The 27,158-nt window shown below is 40.9% G+C and overlaps 1 protein-coding gene across 32 annotated transcripts in view; it reads right to left on the bottom strand.

The window, feature by feature from the left end:
- CELF4 (CUGBP Elav-like family member 4) overlaps window positions 1-27,158 on the bottom strand; it is a 752,374-nt gene that overhangs the window by 207,077 nt on the left and 518,139 nt on the right. The gene's annotated exons all lie outside the window — the stretch shown is intronic.

Here is a 27,158-nt window from a genome sequence, read left to right as displayed (position 1 = left end):
TGGCCTGAAAAAGCAGATTATAGCCACTGGGCTATGTGCATTGTGTAGTGGAAGTGAGATTCAGAAGAGTTCACTCTTATTTCGCCACATAGCACCCTCAGCAATTGTCAGCTATTTTCTGGGCTTTGCTGACAGAAACTGGTAGGCTGCATGGCCATCCCTGTTCTGGAGATGAGGCAGGTAAAGAGGGAAAAGCTAGCTCTACTTGCAAGCAATCTAATTCTATGGATCAGCTGATCTATGGGATCAGAGACTTGGGGGCTTTGATGGTGCTGGCTGTCCTCTTTCACTGGCCTCCTTTCCCAGCATGGTGATCAGCTGGAGAGGTGGCAGGAGAGGAGGGGAGCTGATATTTAAGACACCCAGTTTCCAGTCCAATGTGGTGGGTGAGTAAAGAGTTGGGAGATGTTTTGCATGAAACTCATGGAGAATTAGTAGATAAAAATTAGCTCCCCACTTCTGCTGCCATCCCTCCCAATCCTGGTGTTCAGCTATCTGGAACTTGTGCAAAACTCAGAGCAAGTTTTGACAGATGGCTAAACCTGTCACCTGTTAAAACCTGCCTCCTCCCCATCCTCAGCCCAGATAAAGGGAATGATGTTCTTCTGCCAGCTGGTGACATGTAGTGGGATGAAAAACAAGGATGGGGGAAGGGTCCCCCAGTCTCACTCCTTAATGTGCCTGAACAGGATAGGGACCAGCAGTGCTGCAGCAAATTAGCCAGTCTGGCAGCTGAAAGATTGATGGATTGCACATTAACTGAGCTGGATATTAGCTGAACCATTCATTTCCTGCTCCCTGATCATCTTCATTGCCCATCTATGAACCTGTTCTAGTTTCTTTGAGGCTTTATGAAAGTGTGGTGACCAAAACTGGATTTAGCTCACTAGGTGGTGGCTCTGTGTAACAATTTTGTGATTTTCTTTTCTTTGGAAACTGTATCATGCAATCAGGAAAAATTTTCTAAGTTGAGTGGAGTGCATTGATCAATACTGGGATCAATGTGCTCCACTCAACTTAGAACATTCAAGATTGGTAGTTTTATATGAAAATGTAAAGTGAATAAATTTCTCCTGCCATCCTTTCTGGACGTGCAGTCCTGAAGCTTTTATGAAGTCTCCAATAATTCCTGTCTGTTCCTGGGCATGAAAGAGTGTGAGAATGTGATGGGGACGCACATTAGACAGCCCTTATCTTAGCCCCACAAAAACCTCAGCATTTCCCTCACCATGTCTCCTAATCTATGTAATATTAATATCTTCATTAGTCCTATTGACCCAAAACATTTCGAAGCCAGCAAGTGTTTCAGATTCTTACACTGCAATTCATCTCTGTCCAATCTTTCTGGAATGAAGCACGTCTGACTTCACTAATAGTCTACTGACTTCTTTGGTCTTTATTATAAAAGATTTAAGTTGTTGACATTTAATTAATGGAATATAAGTGCAGGATTTATGGTAAGGGTATAGAAAAAGATAATCATTGCTTACTGTTATATATAAAAAGCTATTGTATTTTTTTTTGTTTTGTTTTTTGGTACAGCAGATGGTCTGCCCCAATGCAATAATGATTTCAGAGAAGAGCAGACCATTAGGCCATATCAATAGCCCTGCTGAATGAGGTCAAGGCCTATCTTACTCCAGCATTTTGGTTCTCACTGTGGGCAACTAGGTGTTATGAGGGACTTGTGAGCAAGAGAGGGCAATCTTTCCCTTTCCTACTAGTGAAGCCCTGCAACTAGTATTTGGAATCAAACTGGAAGTAACATTAAGTGTTCAAGCTCTTGATTAACCTGTCTTCTATGAATTTAACCAATAACCTTTAAAGCCACCCAGGTTCATGGCTAACACCCTGTCTTGTGGCAAAGTATTCCATAAATGAACAAAGAAATTATTTCTTTTACTTGTTCTAAATCCCCTTCCATCTACTTCATTGGTTGTCAGCCCTGTGATGTAGGCCAGGTCATGGAACAGACAATGCAAAGACTACTGGGACTCTACTTTGTTGTTATAGGGTTTAATAACAGAATTTTGAAAGCCTGCCAGAGTTCCCCTCTACCCCTTCTTATACCCAGCAGAATCAAAGCAGGGTTGTTCAGGGTCTCTTTCTCACACCCTCTCCTTTCCCAGGACTGAGCTGTTATTTATTTTCTCTTAAGGATTCTTACATTCCTTCATCAGGGTTACCTCTGCACAGGATGGCCCCTGCTTCTAGTGTTTGCGAGAGGGAGAAAACTTCTCTGTGTCATTTTCTACATCCCATGCAATTTATTTGATGTTAACCACATTCCCTTTCTTGCAATCTTTTTCCAAGCTCAAGAGATCCAATATTCTAGACTTCTTCAATGAGGGAACCAGAAAAGAAAAGCAAGCTAGGCTTCCATAGTGCTTCCATGATGATGAATCATGTTTCATACTTATTTTAAAGGACGATTTTGCCTTTAAACCATTTTTAGTAAAATCAAGAAAGTTTTGATTGGGTTATCAGGCTTTGTGGTACCCATGTCACATGCAACAATCCATATTAGTAATAAGAGCAGTATCAGTTTTGGCACCTTTTAGCCAGATTGCCACAAGCACAACCAAAGCTCAGCTGTAACTTCAGCAGGCTGATGTATTCTATGAAACCTAGAATCTCTAATCTAGTGACTACCTTGCAAGCCAACTTATGGTTGTCCATAACCCCCCAGCTAGGAGTCACTGGTACTGTATTGGAAGAAATTCAGGATTGACCAAGCCGTGAGATAATATGTGGGATAATGACAGAGAAATTTTAAGATCTGCAAATGCTGGTAGAAAAGCTGTACATGGTCTGTTGTCAATGGACAGATTTTTGACAAATGGTTGTCAAAAATGGTTGTCTTTTGATAAATAAAAAATGGTTTGACAAATGGTTGTCAAAAATCAAAATAGTTAAGAGAGTGCTTCCATCCGCTTTATTATCTAGAAGTAAGAGTTGGGTATGTCAGCATAAACATAAAAGAGGTTGAATGCAAAGAGGATGTGTGATAAAATAAAGAGGGATAGGGTCAAGAATGAGTGGGAATAAACTAAATACCTAAGTGTAGGAAAAACGTACAGTGAGGTGGTTTGGTTATGTAGAGAGAATGAATAAGGATTGAACAGCAAGGCAAGAAAGAAGAGAGAATTGACAATAGTTGTGCTTGGATGAGCAGATGAGGTCCTCCAAAAAGGAGTGGTAAGACATTTTAAAGAACAAAAGACAATATATGAAGTTGTGTATGGATGTGATGAAAGCAAAGATGATTTGAGAAATAGGAAGGTGTGAATGGCATTGGTTTAAACTTGTTTTAGCTATATTTTCTTTCATGCCTTTAATTTCTCCGGTTTAGGGTTCCTTACTCACTTTTCCCACTTTTCATAATGAACCATGATGGTCTATGGGTATGTATGTAAAGGGCATCATTTTCATAGGCACTTACAAGCTCAACTCCTCCAGCCTACAAGGATGCAGCCATGCTATTTTCTTGGCAACAATACAAAAATGGCTTGCCATTGTTTTCTTCTGGGATATTTTCCCCCCGTGATATCATCGTAAATATCATCCATTAACATCCCACCCTGATATTTTTTAATAGATTGCTTTTGTTCCCTTTTCATTCTGTTTCAGGATTGTTGCTAACTGCTTTGGAGTTGTTGAAGGGGAGAAAGACTATATGGACACTTTTGATAAATAAAAAATTAGCAGTAGCATCCGTAGTGGCTTAGCTATTAAGTCATTTATGAATCACTGAATTTTCCAGGTTTACAAAACAGTTTTCTCATTCTTCTCAAGGGCATCTCTCCTACTGCTGAAGTTTGAGAATCAGTTTCTCTTTATCTAACTTGTTGGAGTCCATCATGGATGCATAGATACATGGGCTGCTTCTTCTGGGTCAAATTGAAGGTTTGTCCCCCTAGCCTAGAGTGTATTTTTTAGCTGTGGTCAGAGAGATGCTTCTGATTTCACACATACAGGATAGGATGGAAAGATCCATCATCTGTTCTCTAGTCATAACATTCTTTTTCAGACATCAGCTGTCCCAGTATACGTACTGAGGGTTTAATTTAGCTAACACGATTCATGACTGATAACTTACTATTCTGCTGAGATGTCCTGCAACTCCTACAAGGCCAAGCAAAATTACATGAGTGTAAAGAATTAACAGCAACCAATTTAAGTCCCTTTGATTAGAAATAGGTGTAAAGACAACTAGGACTGGGTTCTTGTGCAAACTGAGCTGTCACTGACCTCCATTCAACAAAATGATGCTTACTTCTGTGCAATCTTATTTAAGATGGCAGAATCTAGGCAGAGCATAGGCTATATACAGTTATCTAGTCATTTTGTTTAATGGCTATGTATGGAGGAGCTATCATCAAGTCATCAGGTAATGAAGTCTGTCTGTATTGTAAGTAGGAGAACCTAAGACCATAAGAATCAAGCTGGATCAGATGAAGGATCCATGTATTCCACCCTTTTGTGTCACACAAAGGCCAAGTAGGTGCAGACAAGTCACTCACAAGGAGGGACGCTCTCCTGAGCAGCTTCAGCCTGTGATGCCATAGCTGACAAGACATGTAGCCAAGAGTCACCAAACCCTCCATGAATCTATCCAGTCCCCTTTTCACATTATCTAAACTGGTTCCAGCCTCACATTTGATGCAGAAAACCCCAGCCAATGCAGTATTTTCTTCTGTCAATCTTTTTCACTGACTAACCCAAGTGTGAAACCCAGGGTAGTATAATTATTGAGGTATTGGACTAGCACAGGGAGACTGAGGTTCAAGTCTACCATCAATGTTCCCATCTAGAAAGACCTGTGCAAAATGAGAATTGTCATCCTCCTGCCAGTCAGGGAAGGAATGGCTTCTTCAAAACTTCTTTCCTCTTCCATCACCATTCCTTATTTTTTTTATACCAAGTCTGATAGATGGTAAGAACTAATTTTAGGAGTATTTTAACTGAATCTTCACCTAAGTAATGATGCATTCCAGAATTCATTAAGAGAAAAAATCTATTTATACTCTCCTTTACCTTCTCTCCCTTCCACAACTCAGGAAACCCAACCATAGAATCATAGAAGCCTAATATTGGAAGATACCTTTGAGGCTGTCAACTTCAACCTCTGGTTCAATGCAGGAATCCAAATTAAATAGTCCAGAGAAGTGACTGTTTTGCTTCTGCTCAAATATATCCATGAAAGGGAGCTCACAACCTTTTTGGAAACCACTTGAGCTTCCCTTTTAGGGAAGAAGCTTCAGCACTTAGAGAAATATCCTTTGGGAGACCCAATAAGATTTCCCACTAGAAATGCTTCTTCCTACATGATTCCATCATTTGCACCTCGTAAATCATGAATGAAATGGTTCACTTAAACTCACTCACATCTTCTGTCTTTTTGAAATTGTTCCATAACTTACATAAGGGTCTTTTCGGTCTCTCTCCTCATTTTCATATTTTCTACACTTTTGCTTAAAGTTAAAAAAAAAGAAAAATCCCACTGGAGTTCTTCTAGGGGCTAAGGATGACCACTTTCCCATTATCAGACGACATGTTTCTGATGCCTTCAAAGCTGAATTTTGCATCTTAGCCACATGGCCTGAAAAGTAAACCACAGGAGAAGGGGGGAAACAAGATCGAATCTTCCGACACTTCTCATCTGGCAAGGCATTAATCCTGTGTTTTGTCTTCTCTAAATGGCTCTGCTGTTGTAACATAATTATAGGCTGAAATTGACCTTTAAGACATATTTTGAATTCAAAAAAATGTATTTAAAACCCTCGCTGGGCTCCATTTTTCAACTTCAGCATATTGCTTTTCCGCTTTGGATTGGGTCAGCCAATAGAAGGAAAGAGGCTGAGGCAAAGGAAATCAGCAGAGAATAGATTTGGTTAGCAATAAGGCAAATACAAATGTTTACATGGCTACCTTTAACCTCCAATTGAATCAGCAGGAATTCCAAAGTTTCCAGGGAGGTAAATGTAATAGTAATGGGAAGTAAATTGTTGCAATTCTGCCTTCAATGCCTTTAATGTAATTCAATCAATCTGCTTAGCTTGGGTAAAACTCAGATTTATACCTGGCGCTGACAATGGAAAAGTTCAAGTGCTTCTCAGTTTCAAAATACTGCTCCATCATTTAAATTTATTGGGACAGCCACCTCCCCAAGATTTGTACCTGTATTTGTAATGGACAAACATTGCTAGCACCCTGCAGAGCAAGAAGAACACAGCTTTTGCTGGAAAAGGAGATGCCAAACAGTGCCATAAGATGGAATCAACTGCTTGGTATCAACAGAACTATAAATGGCTGGACTGTTAAGGACACCTAAAAAAATCTCATCCTGTAGATTGTGAAGTTGGGTTGGGCAAGAATCTGTTTACTAGGATGAGTTTAAATGGGTTCTGCCCTTTGCTGGGGCTTTAAGGAAATCTGAGAAGGCCAAGCTGACCAAAGAAGAGAGCGTGGATGGAGAGCCCAGTTTTGCAAAGAGCTCAGCTAAAGTGTTTTGTTGGCTTTGAGCAGAAAGAAAACATCACCAGTCCTGAACGGCCACATGAAGATACAGGTCATGCATTTGAGATGATGCGGTCTCCAGGAAGAAAAATGATTGGTACTGTGTTTCAACAGGATATTTTTCAGCTTCCTCCTCTGGGGATTTTTTTCTGAAAGTGCAGAACTGCAAAAGAAAAAGAATAGTCTCTGATCCCATATGAGCAAGGGAGCATTTGTGAATCGATTAGCTGATATTTCCCCTCTCTCCAATTTTGTCAGCGTGTGAAGTTGCAGCCTGCTTGTAGGATTTTCTGGAATCAGAGGGCACTGGTAGCAAAAAAGCTTTGCATGCAAAAAAAGAAAGAAAGAAAGAAAGAAAGAAAGAAAGAAAGAAAGAAAGAAAGAAAGAAAGAAAGAAAGAAGAAAGAAAGAAAGAAAGAAAAAAAGAAAAGAAAAAAGAAAAAAGAAAAAAATCAAGGTTGATTCTTTAATATTTCTACTTAAAGGACCAGGTTGGAAGCAAGAAGAGTGCAATAGTGAAATCCTGAGTTAGCTGAATAACTAATTCAACTGGTCATCCTAAATCAGAGTCACCTGCTAATTATTGCATTCTGTGGTTTGAATGGATCTTTAGATTCTCTGCATAGGTTCCCTTGTTCTCCATGAGAGACTTAGTATTTCCATGTTTGTCCTTGGTTTGATTAAAACTGAGTGTAGAATGACTCATCATAGAGCCTGAAGATTCAATTATAAGGTGATCAGATCTCCTGAAACACTTCTACATTGTGGATAACAAATATTGCCCTGTGGTATGTATGCATGTCTGAAAGAAAGGTATTAAAACAGTTTTTACTTTGCAGAACAATCAGAAGGAAAACTAAATCCAGCATGTGATGAAATCTAATTTTGAATTACTTTCTTCCAATTTCCTCCAAATGTTCTCCTCCTACAAAAACAGACTCTTCCAGATTTTTCTGCCTCTTTCTTAGAATTTTTTCAGAATGACCCCCCCCCCCCGCCCTTTTTTTAACCAGTGGTTCTGAGCTTTCCTTACAAGGATGCTCTCTAGTTTGTCTATATGGTTGGATGGCCATCTGCCTGGGTTGCTTTAGGCATGACTTGTATTGGGCAGAGTCTAGACTAGATCATCTTCAAAGTCTCCTGGAGTTCTGCAATGAAACAGGCCACCTCAGCAGGTGATAAACTCTCCTTTGATGAATTTTTTTTTCTTTCAAACAGAACCTGGGAATTCATCTGTCAGAGACACACTGGGCAAGGGCTGGATTAGATTATATCCAAGTTATCTTCCAACCCTTACATCTTTTGATTCTATGATTCCGACATGATACATTGCTGAACCCCAAAGAATGGAGAAGTCTAAGGATGTAAAAACAAAGGGCTGTGACATCAAGGTGTGTTAGGTGCAAAGAAGAACTCTTTAAGTGTAATTCATCTACCAGGGTGAAGGCCTAGTTTATGGATCAATTGATCAATTAACTACTGAAAACTAACAGCTGAATCTGGATTGGGCTCTATAGGCTAAAGCATAAAAGGTTTCAGTTTGGAGTAGACTATTGCAGAAATAAGAGATGTGTACAAATGGACTTTTGAACTTCTTCAATCAATTGTGGGCTGAAAAATTGGGCAAAGAATATTGCTGAATTTCCTGCAAGAAAAGGAGAAATTCTCAAACAATGCTTGAAAAGAAGGACTTCTCTTTAGCAGGGACAAGAGCACCACTATTGAAAAATTCCCTGGGAGGACTTATCTCATAATATCTTCCTTTGGGATTTAATGGAAGCATGGCAAACTGGGACACCTCAATTGACTATGTGACTGTGCAGTGAAAGACCAGACTTTTACACACATTGTTTGGCCCTCTTGTCACTAAATCAGGGCAAAGACAATCCACTCTACCTGGGAGAATTTCCCCAAGCTTCTCTTGGAATGAAATTTCAAACACATATTCACTTTTATTGAGTGAGAACTGATAGAGAAAACTGCAGGCAGATTTCTTTCTCTGGTACCTCCTCACTGGAGTCCAAATCCCAACTTACTTAGCTTTCCATTTGGGAATGCTGGTACCTTTTGGGTTACCTTGGAATCTGCCTTGGAACATTTGCTGGAATTTCTGGGCTCAACCTTGGCATGTCTTTTAAGATTAATATATTGTAATATACATTTATGCCATCTCTTTACCTCCCCATAAGCAAGGCAGAGCATATAACTTACAGTCCCCTTTTGTTTAACCCCTGCAGCCTGGCTCGGGAAAACACAGTCCTTCTGCTGGAAAGGTCTAACCTGTATCCAATTCTCCCACAGCCGCTTGCCAGCAATTTGTACAGAAAGATTAACTTAGTCCATCAGCAATGCACAGCATCCTATCAGTCACTCAATTTTCTTTCTAATTTGGCAGTTGAGATTGCAAAGATATGAGGGTTAGGGGTCTCTGGCTGTGTAGGGTTGCATCTGATCAAGAGTTTAGTCTCCAATTCTTGAGCTCAGAAGGCCCTTAATTTTGGGGTCTGCTAGCAGTGAAATGTTACAGCATTTTTCCAGGCTGCTCCGTACAAAAGTATACCAAGGAGTAAAAATAGTGATTTTCTATTAGGTCAGAAGGACAGAGGATTCAAGGCCCCTTTATTCTGAATATCCAAGCATCCCCAGGCCAGAAGGGGAAATTGTTTGAGAAATGCTAGCATTCTATTCCCTTAAAGATGCTCATTAAGTGATGAGTTTGCAGGGATGCTGACTGACTCACCCCTACATCTGCTAAAAATAAAGATGAACAGAAACGTTGAAAATGTCCCATGCTTATTAGGGGTTTTGCAATTGCTTTTGCCAAGAAGGGAGAAGCCCTTAATGTTCCCCTTTGTCTGCTTCCTCTTCCCAATGTAAATGACCTCTTGAAAAAAGATTGCTTCAGCTTTCCAGGAAATAGGATAGCCTCTTAGAAAACAGGCAGTAGGGACTCTTCCAACCCTAGGAGGCTATGATGGCTGGAATTATAAAAAGTATTTGCATTATCTGACTAGCTTGCTCTTCTTAAAAAGCTGTGTTTCCCCAAATCCCTCATTGCCTGTAAATCTTCAAAATTATAAAATAGGTGTCCTCATTAAACTGCTTCTCCCATTTGACAGGCAAAGCTTGTCTCAAGGGTCGGTGATGAGCACAATATGACAGGTGGTGAGTGCCTCTGTCCAAGGTACTGAATCACAATAGAATGTCTGTCATAAGCAGGTGCTGAAGTAACCCTCTTTTATCCTGCACTCTGTATCAGAAGGAAAGATGCGTGCAAGGTATCTCTCGGTGGGCTTGCACATGGGGGAATGCAGAGAAACGATGGGAAAGCTAAAGAAGTCCAGAGAAAGAGCTTTGTGCGGCACAGACAATGAGTGGTGTAAATGATTAAGCTTGATTTCGGAAAAAGAGTGCAAGCTTGGGAAATTCCTTGATGAATCAGTAAAGCTGATGGGCTCAGCCAGGAGACTCACCCACTTGAAGTCTCCATTTGTGCTGTGCATGAAAGCTGGCACAGAATCACAGGCAGAAAAAGGACATTATTGTATGCAAAGTATCTCCTGCAACAAACTATTTTCATTCCACCCTGGGGCATCAGTTTTTTTTAAGGTTATTTTAGTGGAAAACCACTTTTATATGTTTCAGCAATGTAACTGTGAATTTTAGGAGTGTAATTCCATGTTCTTTAGCCCAATCAACTGCCTTCTTGTCTTCCTGATGCTTTCAAATGACTCACATCAGCCATCCACATCCTAGTGCTTTCCAAAAGTGTTGGATTATGACCCCCATTAGCACAACCACAGTCATTGGTCATGCTGTCTAAGGATAAGTTGATGTCCAATGAATCAGAATCTAGACAGTGTCACTCCTGTGTTTTCAAAATGGCCCCATCCATGAAGGTTTGGTTTAGCATCTTGATATTCTAAAGTATTAGAATAGCAGTTCATAACTTCTTCTTTAATGTGGCTACTACCTTATCACTGGAAACGTTTGAAGGCCATGGTGTAAGACAGGCACTGTAGCACTGGTGTGTATCATGCCATATATATGTCTTCTCCCAAATGGTATCCACAAGACCCCAAATTGAAATAGAATTTTAAGAATGGCTGAAATGTCTTATGATTGCCAAATCCCACGCAATTTTGATGTTCTCACCTGAAAGCTTGGGATATTTTGAGAGCAGTTGGAAAACTCGTGGGAGATGTGATGACCTGGGGTTTTTTCCTGGGCAATTGCTGTTTCCTGGATAATAGATTGGGATCCATTTCCTTAGTATATGTAACTGTATTTATTACATAACCATTTCCTTGTATTCTTACTCCTTCTATTCCTTTTAACAAATTTTACATTAGGAGGTTTCTGGGTATCTGTATTTATTCTGCAGAGTGTCATTTTTAATAATTATAGAAGGAAGAGGAGGAGGAGGAGGAGATGGCAACATTGATGATTAACATTGATGGTTAGGTATAGAGACTGCTCACAGTATTTATTTTATAATATGCCTACATTTTCAGATTATTATTACAGCTTGTTATCAAATGCACTTATTCTCTGTCTTAACTCATTCTTTGTATTTTCCATTATATCTAATTTTTTTTTCTATGCCTGCCAACTGAGGAATCTAATGGACTCTTATTCATGAAAAATTATGGCACAGTTAGTCTTTAAGGTGTCACTCATAGCGATCTAACTGCAACAATGATTCATTATTATTAATGACTGTAGAACTTCCCCTTGGGGGAGAGGGGGAAGAGCCAAGTTTCTAGACCTTAAGATTTTGGCGATATCATTTAAAAAATGATAGTAATTTCAGTCTGCTGTTTCCCCCCTCCTTTTCTTGGGTCTGATGGATCTAATGAAGCTGGCTGTAGCCAGAAAAACGTATGCTATTGCTACAGATGTGTTCTCAAAGTGCCACGAGATGCATGCTGCTACATTAAAAGAGGATGAACCAACCTCTTAAAGAGAATCCCCAGTGTTATTAGTGCAGGATATTTTTTTTCTGCAAGCACTTATTTATTAGGAAGAATCCCCATCTTCATTCTAAGGCCTATTATGATTTTTTTTTTTTAATGTTTACCTTTTGGGGACCCAAGAAGGAAATTTAACTAATATCACTGTTTTTGGTTTCAGCTGAATGGGCAGAATAGCAACGTGCAAAATTGTAGGGTTTATTTTGGTCTCTAGCAGATGTACATTAAGCTCTTTTTTAATTAAAACACATAGTACTTAGAAATAAGCTTTTGTGCCACTGAGAGATAGACCTTCATTAGAGCCCCTTTACTTGAAACACACCATTCATCACCCAGGGATAATTTCCTGTAAATATATTGTTCTCTCCCCCCCAGCAATGCTAGGAATAATCTTTAAAATTCTCTGCTCACATCTCCTTATGATGTAATTGATAACAACATGGTCATTTCTTTTCATTCCTTAGTCTCCCCATTGCCTTCCCCTTCTCTTTTTTTCTTGGAGGCAACCTCTCGGAGTAATCAATAGCAGTTTTCAAAGGGAATTGCAATAAATAAATCTGGCCACAATGACCAAGTCCATTCTTATTATAATAAATTTACCATAAATAAAACAAACTGTGAAGTAAACATTTTTTTACATGTCTCTGAGCATTAGTTAGTTGGCTAGGGGAGGAGAGAAATCAAAGACTTTTTTTTTTAATTCTTTCAAAACTGTAAACTTAGTAAGCAACCTGGACTTGGATTTGCTTGGTTTATTTTAGTTAGTTTAAGGAAAGTAATGGATCTAGGGAGAGAAATAACCAAGGCTTAGAAAATGATGAAAGTTCAGTGAATCTTTTTATTAGAGTGGGAAAATTGTTGTGTTTTTTTTTTTTTAGTAGAAGAAAGTGAATCAAGACCAAGGAGCATCTCATTTTTCAATTCTATCAGAGGAGCCTCACCTGCACCATGTTAAATTATCTCTGGCTTTGCTAATTTCAGAACTTACCAGTTTCTTGCTTTTTCTGTATCCCACGTATAAAAAACCCACAGTGTTTCTCCCAAGGATAGCACTACTTCAGAGAAAGACCTGGGTGTGATCACTGGCTAGTTGAACATGAGCCATCAATCTGAGAGAATTGCTAGAAGAGCTGTATAGTTTTGACTGTGTTGGAAGAAGCAGGTTATCAAAGATACACGAAGTCATCATTCCTCTGTATTCTGCACTGGTGAACCTACACCTGGAGTCCCGCGTATGAATCTGGCCACCACATTTTAAAAGGGATGTTGACAGACCAGAACAGGTTACAAGAGGGTGGTGACAAAGGTGATATTATATAAGATTATATAAATGTGAAGATAGATAGATAGATAGATAGATAGATAGATAGATAGATAGATAGATAGATAGATGATAGATAGATGTGGGGACTTGAGGACATGCCCTATGAGGAGAGAGTGAAAGAATTTGGGATGTTCTTTTTCGGGCTGAAAAATTTTCTTCAAAGATAACTGAAGGGGGTCTTGATAGACATGTCCAGGTAGATAAATGGAATATGGGAATAAACTTCAGCCACCTAGAATTTATTTAAATATAATAAATATGTTCCTGACAATAACATTTGTACAACAGTGGAATAGTCTTCCTGCAGAAGTTTTAGGTCTTCTTAAAAATCTCCATCTCTGGAGGCTTTTAAGAAGAGGCTGCAAGGTCAGTCTGATGTTAGGTTGGTTTAATAAAAGTCATAGACCATTTTTACATTTTTCTTATGCCAAAGATGGCTTTCTTTCTTTTTAACAATTCTCAGTGACACCAGCTTCCTGCATTGAAGAAATAAGGTTTAAATGAGCATTCTTTAGAAAGGAAGGGTGAACTTTCCTGTTCTTAAAATACTTGCCGCACGCTGGGTTGAACAGGGGTTCCGTATACGTTGACCCACTTGAAAATATTTCTTCTCCAAGTGATATGAAAGGTATCAAATTCCACACTGGAGAGTTTGGGGCTAGAAGCATGGGGTAAGAAAAGAAGCTCCATGTTACTTTCCCTTCCCTATCTCTTCCCTGGCCTTTGGATGGAAGGATAATGTTGGCTTGTTTTTTTCAAAAGTTATACATACTAGGGAAAAGCATTGCAAGCCTTTGATCAGGGTACCTGCAAAGATCTGAAGGCTAGTCCTTCAAATGTTAGTTGAAGAGAATAAGAACAGCCATCAGACCAACAGCCCATTTAGTTCATCATTCTTTATCCAACCAAATGCTAACTCCTTGCTCCTGTTACCCAACAATTAGGATCCAGAAAAACTGGAGGTAACTAGGAGAAAGTTGGAGATGACTTGGGTTGGCATCCTCCAGTTCATTTTTTGGAGGCAGGGGCTATATTTAGCAAAGATGATCAGTGTTAAGCCCATTAAGAGTATTTAGAGCCAGATGAAATTCCAAAGGAATCTGAAGAAAGATTCACACATCTCTGAGTTTTCCATTCTCAAGGTGGGGGAGAGAAGGATGAGGAAGGCCTCTATTTTTCCCATAGATGAAGGGGAGGGTCTAAGAGTCATCCAGTCAGGGTAAAGGAAAGCAGAGAGCAAGAGAAGGAGAGTTCTCTGGCTGCTATCTCAACCCCTAATCCCTCAATGGTCAATAGCAAGCAAACAGACAGTGCTACCAGAGTGAGATCTCCAACTATATTATACTTTCTCGGCTCACTTACTAATTCCAATGTATGCCTTGCCTTTTACCTGCCAGACCCTCAAAGCAGCTAAAAGTCTAAAGCAAAACATCGATAAAACCAGGTAAATGAAACCCAGCACAACAATTAGCAGCGCAAAACAAAAGGCATCTTTGCCGGTCTTTCAAAAGTTCTTGAAGACCGAGCTGCTTCGAAGAGCCTTCCCCTGTTTTGAGTTGATGTTGCTCTCTTTCCATATTCTTTTCTGACTTTGTGCTGTTGTGCTATTGTTGAGTTTTTATTTTTTTTTGCACTGGATAGGTTTCATATTGGATTTCTTTCTGTGTGAGCTGCTGAGAGTCGCTTTGATTGCAGTGGTACTGAAATATGTTTGATAAAGAAATAAACATAAATTGAAAGGGTGGGCTGATCAGGAAGGCCTGATCTCCTTTCTTGAAAGCTCAGTGAGTGGAGGAGAAATGCAGCTCCCGAGGAATGCTTACAGAGCTTAGGAGCGTAGTGGAGCAGGGGAACCAGGGTCAATGGCTAGCTGATGGAAGCATGGACATCTTTCAGACATCCTCTCCTTCCATCTGGAATACTTGGAAAGCTCATCCCAACACAGAAGGTTCCTCAGATCGTGACTAGTAACCATAGGTAAACTCATCCTGCCTATATCCATGAGTCCTGAAAATTCCCTGCATTTGTGATCATGTGCTCTGCAGTGGAGATGGGAAGCCTTGGTTGTTAGTTGTAGGGAATGGCCCCTATCAAACACCACATTTCCACATGGTTACCTTAACAGGCATCTCCCTATGACCTCTCCTGCTGATTCCTATGGGATTCTTAATTGTCCTGGTACCAATTTCATGTTCCTGACCACCCAGCAGGTCAACATGGACTACCAGTTCTCAGTGGTTGGCAGCCAGGCCAAGAAACAGCAGATCCTTCTCCAGATATCTTTCTGACTGATGTCAGTGTGTCCCTCTTTATCCAGACACTGAGCACTGTGGGCATCTTCACCGCCTTCATAGAAATATATTCTGTTCAGATTTCAGCTTGCAGACCCACTGCTCTCATACTACCTCTCCATCTTCTTAATGTTCCTCTCAGCTCTGGTCCTGGCCCTTTTGAGATTGAAACTTCAGACTCCTTTTCTTTCCTTTCCCCTTCCATTTAGGCCAAGTTTAAGCCCAATCAGCAATCAGAACTAGTTTGTATCTTCCAACAAGAGCTGCAAGAAGAAGGTGGTGGACTTTGGTTCAGAGGGAACATACTAAAAGAAGTTTGGCCTATTTATGTGCAGTGATGCTTTCTGATAAAGAAGACATTAGATCACCACAAAGACGGCTTGCATCATTAACTAGCAGGGTTGATGCTGGAGAGGAAGTTCATAAAAAATTGTCTCTAGCGCAGAATTGAAAAAAAACTGCTGCCGGATGGAAGATGTTTCTGCAGCCCAGGACGCACCTTTGTATGGCTAATAATAGCAGAACACTCAAGGGACCTCTTAGAGTGGGGAGCTGTGCTATTTTTCCTTTTGATATAGAGGTTATTAATGGCTTTTTCTCCCCAACTTCCCCTATTGTTCTCCTTTTCTTTCATTCTAGCCATGCCAAGAACCACGAGAAAACAACAAAACTCATTTGGCAGAAGTTGGAGGAAAGAAGGAAGGAAGGAAGGAAGGAAGGAAGGAAGGAAGGAAGGAAGGAAGGAAGGAAGGAAGGAAAGAAAGAAAGAAAGAGGGAAAGAAAGAAAGAAAGAAAGAAAGAAAGGAAGGAAGGAAGGAAGGAAGGAAGGAAGGACACGGATGGAAGCCGAGGGAAAGAAAAGACGACCAGAAGAAGGGGCTCCGGAAACTGTCATGCCAACAGCTTGCTCCAGTCCTCTGATTAAAAGAAAGAATATTCAAACATTCTGCACATTAATAAAGGCGCCCCTGCCAAATATTGATAATTTATTCAAATTATAGGTCTGGCTTTGCGAGAGCAGATGTTCCTCAGGCAGGGCCTGTCACCAAATGATTTCCAGAGCAACAAAATTACTCTTGGTGCAGTCATTAAAGAGGAGCAGGCTCCCCTTTGGGGCTTCAGAAACATTTGGTGTTTCGGTTGCTTTGGGGTCCGTTTCCCACTTTAGAAGACCTTTCTGAAGTTCTTCTGCATCTGAGAGCCCAACATGCCTTCTCTCAACATCAGATGAGGCCTAGAGCTGCCAGGTTGGCTCATACACCTTTCCTGCATTGCAGGCACCACCTCAGTACACAACAGGTTTGCGTGCATAAATAACAATAATTGCAGGACGGATACTCATGATGTTGAGTTGGGTGGCCACATAAATGGAAATTAAATCATCAGCATCAGCATCAGCATCATCGAGCTATAAACTGAGCAGGAGAAAATATTTCCAACATTCTTTTTCTTTTCCTTTTATTCCGTCTAAATTTATACTGCACATTATTTAGGGTCTTCTGGAGGTGTTCCTCTGCATACGCGTGATAGGATGCAACCTGGAGATGTTCTCATGAATTTATTTTCAGGATGAAAGTAGCTGGGAGGGCAGGAAACTAAATCCGGGAAAAGGTATTGATTGTGTGAATAATATCTCCATTTGTTAATTGGGGTTTTATCCTTGTTGCTCTGATTTAGCCCCCCCCCAGCTATTTTCATGGGGGCTAGATTAGTCATGCGTATGATCTCAGACAATCAGGGTTGAAATAGAGACTTGAATGATAGTCTAGCAGTATCTAGTTCAGTGTTTCTCAAGCTTGGCCACTTGAAGATGTGTGGACTTCAACTCCCAGAATTCCCCAGCCAGCCATGCTGGCTGGGGAATTCTGGGAGTTGAAGTCCACACATCTTCAAGTGGCCAAGCTTGAGAAACAATTATATAGGTTAACAAGCTTGGTTTTATGGTGATGCCACAGAAGACAAGCCAAGACAATGAGCACGGGAAATAATCCAAGGAGTTGAACACGGGTGTATGTGTTGCTGGAACAGTTCAGAAACTCTTTTCAAACTGGTAGTGATAGTTTTTTTTTTTAATTCTATCCTCCTGTCAGTATTCCTGAAAGTTGTTTGGCTTCTCCTCCATAATTAAACATCAATTTGAATGTCTAAACACCCAATGGACATTTACTCGAAATCTTACACTCGACCTTCCTTCCTTCCTTCATTTCAGGCCATAAAAAAAGTGATCCTTTGGCTAACCATAGGAGGAAAGCTGGGTAAGGTTACACCTTATAAAGAAATTGGTTAGTCTTCAAAGATCCGCCTGACTCTCTCTGGTTTGGGAATAACCATAGTAACCCAATAGATGTTTCCTCCCTCCTTCAGGTTAGAGAGATTCTTCATGCAGAAATGCTGCTTTTGCGCCTTGCATTCAACCACTTTCGGCTTCCGATCCAGCCGAGGAAATCAGGGGGCATTCTCCTCCCTCCGTGATGAATGAAGACTCTGTCACTCAGAGAAAATGAATATTTCTTTGCAATAATGACCAGATGGTAACAAGTCTCAGATCTAAATTAAAACATGCATGATAAATGCCAAGAAAACATGGAAAGACAAAAACTCAACCTGGAGTGAAAGTCTCTATAAATCTTCTCTCCCCTGAAAGTGCACACTCCTAATGGGAATTAAATTATTAAGAAACACTGCAAGGGGAATACAAATAACACTCCCCCCCCCCCATTTCTCCTATACAACTTTTTATAAAATGCGCATTCCAGGACAGCCCATTTATTCACTGGGCATACAAACAGCTGCAGATACTCGGGGGACTCGTACCCATGTTCAGGGGGGTCTGCAGGAGGGTCAAAAAAGTCAAGATGGTGACCACACCATGCAATTGAAGTCTACCCCGATGCATGTAAAAAGGGGGCAGAGCTTCAATTCCTTGGTTGAGATTGCCATCTTGACTTTTTTGACCCCCTTACAGACATCCCTGGCATGTTCAAAGCATTTCCAGCTCCAGAGGCTTGCAGTTATCACAACACTCTTGTTAGGTCGGTAGTATGCTTGATTTTAGCTAGTACGCATGGGGTAGAAAGTGGAGGTCACGCTTCTAGTGGTATGAAGATCATTTCTATATATGCCCTCACTGCAGGCGCAGAAATGATTTTTGCACAAAATTCCCACACTGAATTTGAGGTCTCTGGAGATAGAATGCTACCAGAATGCTAACTTAGTTACCTCCTCTTCTCCTTGAAATATTAAAAGTTGGAAAGGCATTTATTTTGGGGAAAGCTTAAAAGAGAAAAAGACCTTTTTCCCTGGGTAAAAATCAGAAGAAGTTTGGTAGCCCCTTTTCTGATGAACATATTACATTAAGAGGGATAAACTTTCAAGACTTTTTCCTGTCTGTTGGAGCTCTGTTGGATGTGACAATAATTTATTTATAAAAATAACTAGTTAATGGCCTTCATTCTCAAAACACTCAGGGCAATGTGCAATCAATTACGTTTAAAGAAAGTGGTAGAAAATCATTGTCTTCAACACTGTGTTTCGGCTTCATGTTTTCATGGAGAAGAATGGGAAGTCAATATGTTTTTGAAGCTGGAGTAACTGACTTAAGAACATTATTTATCCATCCATCCATCCATCCATCCATCCATCCATCCATCCATCCATCCATCCATAAATCCAAAAGACTTTGGCAGTACACAATGCACTTCAACCTAAAACTTCCATGGTACACAACATTGTAAGTTGGTTAGTGTTCATTTTCCTTCCTTCCTCCCTCCCTCCCTCCCTCCCTCCCTCCCTCCCTCCCTTCCTTCCTTCCTTCCTTCCTCCCTCCCTCCCTCCCTCCCTCCCTTCCTCCCTCCCTCCCTCCCTCCCTCCCTGCTTCTTCCTTCCTTCCTTCCTTCCTTCCTTCCTTCCTTCCTTCCTTCCTTCCTTCCTCCCTCCCTCCCTCCCTCCCTCCCTCCCTCCCTCCCTCCCTGATCCTTCCTTCCTTCCTTCCTTCCTTCCTTCCTTCCTTCCTTCCTCCCTTCCTCCCTTCCTCCCTTCCTCCCTGCTTCTTCCTCCCTCCCTCCCTCCCTGCTCCTTCCTTCCTTCCTTCCTTCCTCCCTCCCTCCCTGCTTCTTCCTTCCTTCCTTCCTTCCTTCCTTCCTTCCTTCCTCCCTCCCTCCCTCCCTCCCTCCCTCCCTCCCTCCCTCCCTGCTTCTTCCTTCCTTCCTTCCTTCCTTCCTTCCTTCCTTCCTTCCTTCCTTCCTTCCTTCCTTCCTTCCTTCCTTCCTTTCTCTTGGTTTATCATGCTATGTGAATCCAGCTCTGCTTAGTTCATTTAAGGCTTAACGTATGCAGGAAATAAGGGATTTCAGTAACGAGGAGGAAAATGTGTTGTGCCAAAACAGGCATTTTGTGCTTTTCTTAAGTGCTCAACTAACTACACCTACAGCATTGATAATAATTCTAGCAACCTTGTAAGAATGACTTTCTTTTATTATCCCCATGGTGCAGATGTGGGAGAGTGGATTCTTGCTTTTTTTTTATAATGACTGCCAGTAAAATGGTTTCAGATTAGTTGCCATCTATACCTTACTTAAGTATGAAGTAAACCCAAAGTACAGATGGCAAATAAATTTAAACCATGAGAAGCCACATGCCTTATGACATCATCATACATATGACACCAGTTATGTCATTTACATCATCCTCTACCCCCTTTAGACACCCATGATTTCATAACTGGTGTGTGCGCGCACGTGTGTGCATGTATTCAGTGGGGTGGGCAAACCCCCAAATGGGCCAATTCAATAGCAAGAGTAGGAGTGTTGGCTGAAAGAGCTAAGAAGAGCCTTGATGGTTCACCTCATATATCCACCTAATCTACTATACTGGGATATTAGATGATAGATAGATAGATAGATAGATAGATAGATAGATAGATAGATAGATAGATAGATAGATACTTACATACATACATACATACATACATTATGTTCCATCAAGTCACTGTTGACCCTTAATGACCACATAAATGGATTTCCCCAGGAGGATCTCTCCCTAACCCGGTCTTTCAGGTCTTCCAATGGTGTACTTGTAGCCACTGTAAATAAGTCCCTCCACCTTGCTGCTAGTCTTCCTCTTCTTCTCTTTCCCTCCACCTTTCCCAGAATTATGGCCTTGTCCAGAGAGCTAGGTCTATGCATTATATGTTCAAAGTAAGACAGGGATGATATATATCCAATAATAATTAGTGGAGGTGGTCTATAGCAATCACAACTGATAGCTATCCACAGCTGGCCTGGAATTTGCAATTATAGGAGAATGAACATCTATGCGGGTGTGAAATATACTTGTGGACATATATACCTGCACACGCATTACATGTATATCTCTATGCCCGTTACGTAGGGAAGAAATAATATTTAGCAGAACAAGCCCGAACGGAACAAATTCTTGGTGAAAGGGGGCTTGGGAGGGCAATGAATTTGAGCTCTTTTCCTGCTTTCCAACAGAGCATGAAGAGCATTTGGTTCTCCAAACTCTTTGTGTTTTTCTAATGGAGCATTCTTTGCAATTTTCCAGCCAGACTCTTGGCTGAGCCCCTCTGGGCTACGGCTTTGTTAAAAGCCAAGAAAATCAACTATCTCCGAGAACTTGGTCTAGCAATGCCCCCCTGCCCTGCCCCTCCCCTCCCCCCAAAACAAAGGGACGGCATCTGGACCAAAGCCTGCCACTGTCACAAAAATGAAGCTGCTGCCCTTCGATTGCTGGGTAAGGCTGAGCAGGGGCTACCTTTGACAGAAAGCTATCGCGGCTTGTTTAGAAATAGAATAATGCTCGGAGGAGAAGTTCAGAAACTTAATAGGACTTTAAAAACAACAGGAGCCGGAGGGACTGCAGATGGTACGAAGGCCAGAGGACTAAGTAAACAATGGCTTGATGGGGACAGAAAAGCGCCTACGGACAGAGTCTCTGAAGAGCTGTTCACACATATTGTGTCCAATAGCATTAGCTGGCCCAGTGGAAGTGAGTGTTTGGCAGTTAAAGGCGTTTGGAAAAGGGGAGTGGGTGGGTGGGTGTTTGAAGATGCTGGGAAAGGGAGGGGAGGAAAAGTCAGAAGACTCACCAAAGATCTGTCTCTGGGACCAGTAATGGGAACGTGACGGACCTCTGTCTTTTGTAGATGTTTCAAATGATGATGAGGAGAGAGAAGAAGAGCTGCTGCTGCTGATGGTAATAACAATGATAATAATAGGATTAACAAGTAAGGGTTAGTAAATAGGGGCTCAGCATCTCTCTTTCTCTTTCCCCAAGGTTTCATTGAAGCTTGGCATATTCCAGCCAAAAGATAAAAGAGGCAATGTTATATTCACTGATAGAAAAAGCAAATATTGTGAACAGCTTTCGGATGGACTCCAAGACTGTGATTTCAGAAATAAGAGCCTTGGAATCCAGAGTGCCATTTTCCACACAAGGCTGCTAAACCATTCTGTGCTAAATAATTTACATTTATAAAGCTTTCAGTCATGGGTCTGTCACTGCACCCCACTCTCTCCTTCCTTCGTTCAGTGACCAGCGCATGGCTCCGTAGTCGCAGTTGGCTGACACGTTTCTGCAACATTACCTGTCTAGTCAGCCCCAAATATGGCCTGAAGTGAAATTTGTGGCAAGTAAGTGAGAACAATAGCTTCTGCTTGGGGAAATCTCTCTCAAGATTTTGAGGGACATGGAAAGGATGGTAGAATTAGCAAGGAGCAGTAGGTGTTGCATAGCCTAAGGTGGGCTGAATTCTGCCTAAAGCAAGACAGAAGGATGTTCAGAATACAGGCAAAACATCTGTAGCTATTTGAGTTGGGGAAGAATAATACTGAAGGGTGAAGTCCCATTTCCCCTCCAGAGATGGTTGGAGTGATACTCTGAAGCTCTGATCTCTAGAATGTTTTAATGGTCAAAGCTTAGACATCAATGTATATATCAATGAATGTAGACATTCAGGCAGAGTGGTGTCCACTGAGTCACAAAAAGTCAGAAGTCACTGAATAGCCATAACCCCTATAGTGCTGATGGACCAAATCAGCAAATCAACCCTGATTCCCAGGACAGGCCCCAAAAGTTTTCTTGGCAACATTTTCAGAAGTGTCTTGCTAGTACCTTCTTCCTAAGGTTGAGAGAGAAGGACTGGCCCAAAGTGATCCAGCTGGTTTCTATGCCTAAGGCAGGACTAAAACTCATGGTCTCCCAACTTTTAATCCAGCACCTTAAACACTGGACCAAACTAGCTAACGATTAAAGTATCTATTCACAACATTTTGGACCAGCCTTCATTAAACCCATCCCAGTGCTGTTCCAGGCAAATATAATACCAATATAAAGCCCCAATAAAGGAACTTATTTAATAAACCAAAGAATATAATAAGCATAATGCTGTCAATAAAAAGTCCTAATGAAATAGCATGAAGAACACCACTGGGGCAAGAGAAAGGCAGCATGAACGTTCAGTCATACAGATAAATTATAGAATGTATCAATAGACGTGATCTTAAATGTAACTTAGTTCAGTGTTCCTCAACCTCAGCAACTTTAAGATGTGTGGACTTCAACTCCCAGAATTCCCTAGCCAGCATTCTGGGAGTTGAAGTCCACACATCTTAAAGTTGCTGAGGTTGAGGAACACTGACCTAGTCCATCTCTCTCATCAGCCCATACAAGGAATCCACAGAAGACCCATCTCAACTTCAGGCTTTTGCTGAACCAAGAGAGGTCCATCGGGAAGACCTCAGAAGCAGGAATGCAGCCACCTCTCCTGGAAGAATTAACTGGTTTTCCTGCACATTTCAGATGATTCTCACAGTCTCTTCTAACTCTACAATTCTATGATTCTATAAACCCAATATTTCCCTTTCCCTTCTCCTTCTCCTTTTTCCTCTTCTCTGTTTCCCTTTCCCTTTCCCTTTCCCTTTCCCTTTCCCTTTCCCTTTCCCTTTCCCTTTCCCTTTCCCTTTCCCTTTCCCTTTCCCTTCTCTTTCTTCTTCTTTTATCCAATGCACATTTCTACAATGTCAGCCTAGAGATATTGCACACAAAGGGGCCTGGATAGATTGAGTACACCTAGGTCTAGGCGGGGTGTAATTTGATCACCTCGTAACAAAGTTTGATATCCATGGATGGAAGATGCTGTAAGCATATAAACCCAATTACTCTGTCCCAGATTAATGTACAACATCTGTTGGGCGCAATTTTCCGAATGCAGGCTTACCGTCTACAGGCTGGTCAGAGGCGGGTTCCCTGTTCCAATCTGGCAAGGGGATGATTTAGAGTAGAATAAAGTAATCTGTGTTGTTCCTCTGGCCATCCTCTCTCAGCCCCATAATATCTTCATTTTGGATTCACACACACACACACACACACACACACACACACACACAGAGCCTTGCACAGAGTATTATAGCAACTTTAGCCAAGGCTGTAGCATCACAATACTTATAAGCTCTTCAAACCTCACTCTGAAACTAATGAAGGAAATTAATGGCATTCGACATAAAAGAAAGCAATGCTAATATATGAACATTTCATGCCCAATCTTGTATTGCTAAAATCCTTAGTCTAGTGTTCAGCCTCTGTCATAGGAAACTGAGTTTCCCCGAGTTTTGCAGAAATCAGAAGCTAAGTCTGAATGCACAAACAAGCTGACAGTAATGTCAAAATGTCCTTTGAGAACAGAGTCCGAGGACCAGCCCATCTCCTAGTTGGAGCTAGGATTAGAGTTAGAAACGACTTAGTCCATGTAACTGACTTCAGCTGAACATGCCAAAGCCTGAAATCTGGAACATCCTGTGCAAAACACGTGCACTCTGCAACTGTATTTACTCCTGCTTTTACAGAGTATTGCAACAACACAGCTAAGGGTAGCATGGATAAACATGAGTGTGGATATTATTGTTGTTGTGGTTGTTGGTCACACAGTCAGCCAGATGTTTAGACTGGATCTGGCATTTTTCTTCACCTGTTGAGTCCTTCCCAAGGACCTGGGATAGGCAGATGTTGTTGGATGGTGTTGAAGGTATTGTCCCAGGATATGTTATTATTAGTAGTAGTAGTATTATTTTAAAAAAGATACAACATATATCTAAAATCGGTGCAGTGAAAGTATGGGATGTATGATTTTTTAACTATAACTTTTTTTGCTCACATTTATCATTGAAGAAGCTCAGAAGAATTGGAAGAGTCTAATAAACTTCTACCTTGTTCTGTATTTTCTTTCTCCAAGCCTAGTTGCTGGTATTTTCTCCCCTCGTGAGGAGCTCCTGCTGTTACAGCTGTTCTTGACATTTGAAAAGTCTTCCCCACGAACGGATCCCAACCAATTAGGGGTCATTAAATTGATGGGAAGATGTCCTGGCACCAGGTAGCCAATCAACTCTAGCGACACCATCCCTTCTTCCTGTCTTTGGTCTAAATAAGCAATGAGTGGAAACACATCTCCATTATCAGGTTATCAAGCTGGTGCTCCTTGTCTTGTCATAGTCATCTTGATAGTTTCTTTGTGGGTCTTGAGGAGGCAGCTTTGGGCTGTAATTCAGATCTAGCTGAGCACCACTGTACGCAGATACATGCATTGACGCATTCCTAGGAGGGGAAATTCAGTGTGGATGTAAAAATAGCCACATTCTGCAAGTTCCTATCTTTGTGTCTTTTCCCCAGACATCAAAAGCACTCACAATTTCACACCTTTCATAAATGAATGCCCCAAATCACCTAGAGCCACTTTTAGTGCATGGGTGAATGGAAGCTTCTCCTATTTTAGTGGAGTGTATCTTAACAGCATCTATATTTTGGAGAGAATTCTAAATATCAATCGCCTTGTCAAAATGCAAGATAGATATTTCCAAACTTTCTCTCTTATTCTTCATTTGACTAGAAACCCATTTCTAAACCATGTCTCTATCTCACCATTCCACACTCTCAGGATATCGGCATGATCTTTGCAAGTAAAATGCCTCTTTAGAACAAATGGATTTCTCTCCCTCTCCAAATAAGTAAATAAATAGCCCGTTTACTTTATTCTTCTTATTCCCTTTCTGAAAACCTCGGAGCTCAAAGTTCCATGGTATACAGCTCTGGCTGGAAAAGAAAAAAGGCCGAAAAGAAAAGGGGAAAAAATGACAACTAATAACATTTCAGAAAACTGTAGGAATGACCTAAATAGCTTTTCCATACATAATAATCTTGCAATTTTAAGGTCCAATAACTCAAAGACCTCTGGGGTTAGAAGCAAATGCTATATTCTCCCTTGAGATGTCTAGAAATGTCCTTTGCTTGCTGGTGCTATAAACCCCACTGTTCTAAACTCTTCAAGGGCTTGGTGTTGGCCCTTGGATCACTTCAGACCTTGATTCAGAGCTTTCCAATCTGCTTTTTGGAGCTGAGGTGTAATTGGGTAGCTGTGAGAGCGTAAAGGAACTGCAGGAGATGGTAAAGGTATTTATTCTGCAGTTCTGGCTTGACTTACGTGGAGACATTCAGTCTAAAGTAGATTTTTCCTTGTCTTTTGGCTATCAAGTTCCCCATCCACCATCCATACAGCTGAGATAATGAATGACAGAATCAGGCTAAATCTGGCAAAATAAATATCTATTAGTATTAGTACGAATATTAATGAAAAGTGGGATGATGAAGATTGTAATAAATATTCACCTTTATACTATTAACATATCCATTGGTCTTGAAATCTTTTTCAGCCATACTTCCACATTAAGCTTTCAAAACTCTTGAGAAATGTGCAAGTTGGGAAATTGATTGATTGATTGAATATGTGCTATCAAGCCAGTGTTACTTTTTGGTGACCACATAGATAGATTTTCTCTATGGTCATGTGTCCTAGTCCTTCAGGATTTCCAAAAGCACCCATCACCACTGGGAAATTCTAATCCGACCTGCTCCTTAATCTGGGAGAGTAGATTGGATCTATTTCCATCATAATTTGTGAAATTTTCAAGTAGTGTCACAGAATGCTCAGAAAAACTCTCACTGTTCTGGAAAGCCTTGGGATGCATGGGAAAGAATTCTATTCTGCATAGGAAGGCAAGGAGGCATGTAAGACAATCCACAAATGGGATCTGTATAGTATATACTCAAAACTGTCCCCATAAAGTAAAGATAATATCTCTTTCAAGTCAAGGTTGATTTCTTCCAACTTCATGAACGTCTTCCATGTAGTTCCTTGACAGGATAATCATAGAAGCTTATATTGATAAGAAGAGAAAGACAGTCTTGGGAAAATCTCACATGGGGCTGAAGTATAAGGAAATTTGTGTTTGGTAGATTCAAAGACATGGAACGGTAGGAAGCAGAGAAGCTAAAGAAGAATGGGTGTGTTTGCCCGAGAAGGAGGGGAAGTCAACTGATTGAAATTAGCCCATCACATCTTTATTTCCAATATTTGAAATATGGAAATATTTGAATTGTTTTCCATGGAATAGGAAGGAGTTTGCAGTTACAATAAATTTACAACCTGTAGGAGGTGAACAAGAAGGCATTGAATGATTCCAGATCACTCATCTGCCAATTGCCTTTTGTGTTCACCAAGGTTATGGATTTTAATTCCCAGACCCATCTTGTAAAGACCTCACACAACTTTCTTATTGAATCCAGGCTGGATTCAGCCTCCCATGCAGATTAAAAATAAAATGTATAACTTTAAAGACTAGGGAGGTTGCAAAATTGCTGTGAGTGGAATGACAGCTTCAGACGAGCCTTGTGATTTGTAGACATTAATCCGCTCTGTTGCGCCTTTTAAATAATTTTCCATGAATGGTGGAATTGGAAGGAGGGATATGGTAGAGAGGAACAGAAGGCGCCACAGTACTCTGTAAATTCTGACAATCTTGAAAGCTCCATCCTCTGCATGTGCAAACAGTACCTCCTTCCTCTATCTCATTTTTTAAAGCATTTGCCAGTTTAGAGCAGTGTTTCTCAACCTCAGCAACTTTAAGATGTGTGGACTTGTTGCTGAGGTTGAGAAACACTGGTTTAGAGTAAAACATCGTGGCAGATTATTTGCTGTCGAATTCG

Source organism: Python bivittatus, unplaced genomic scaffold, assembly GCF_059951505.1.
Source record: "Python bivittatus isolate LINGU-HERP-01145 unplaced genomic scaffold, Pbiv_v1 ctg000570_np1212, whole genome shotgun sequence".
NCBI classification, from domain to species: domain Eukaryota; kingdom Metazoa; phylum Chordata; class Lepidosauria; order Squamata; family Pythonidae; genus Python; species Python bivittatus.
Note: the sequence above shows the minus strand (reverse complement) of the source record. Positions and strands in the feature narration are given on the sequence as shown.